Here is a 536-nt window from a genome sequence, read left to right as displayed (position 1 = left end):
TTACCGATCTGTTTATCTGTTTCTTTACACGCACAAACATACGTATGTAATTGTATATGTGATTGAGGGTTTATTTTTTATTGTTAATTCATTATGGTAAAATGATAGGACATATACAAGAAACGTAATAATCTAAACTATTTTTAGAGGAGGCATACCACTAGATATCTGAACATGCATATACAAACATACGTAGCAAACACACACACGAACATGCACACACTTGTCAAATAAATCCACCACTCTACTCTCCTTTGATTCAATATTCCTTTGATAAGGATGGTCATGCAACTCTTATAATAAAATAGGTCGTGTTCATTTTCTTCTTTTACGAAAGTGGTTTTGGGGGAATATATGACTTGCTTTTAAAGTCTTTTAAAGTATATTTATTCAGATTAGTTATTCATTCATTACGGTTGATCATCTCAAGAAAGCTGAATATGAAAATACATATAATCCTAAAAGAACTATTTTCTCTGTGAAGGTTATCTAAGAAAGAAAAAACACATGGCCACTCAATTGGGTGTATGTGTGTG

The 536-nt window shown here is 31.5% G+C and overlaps 1 long non-coding RNA gene across 1 annotated transcript in view; it reads right to left on the bottom strand.

Moving 5' to 3' along the window:
- The window catches only part of LOC119592156, a 1,225-nt gene that overhangs the window by 539 nt on the left and 150 nt on the right, over window positions 1-536 (bottom strand). The window lies entirely within an intron of this gene.

This window comes from Penaeus monodon, chromosome 29 (assembly GCF_015228065.2).
Source record: "Penaeus monodon isolate SGIC_2016 chromosome 29, NSTDA_Pmon_1, whole genome shotgun sequence".
Taxonomy (NCBI): Eukaryota; Metazoa; Arthropoda; class Malacostraca; order Decapoda; family Penaeidae; genus Penaeus; species Penaeus monodon.
Note: the sequence above shows the minus strand (reverse complement) of the source record. Positions and strands in the feature narration are given on the sequence as shown.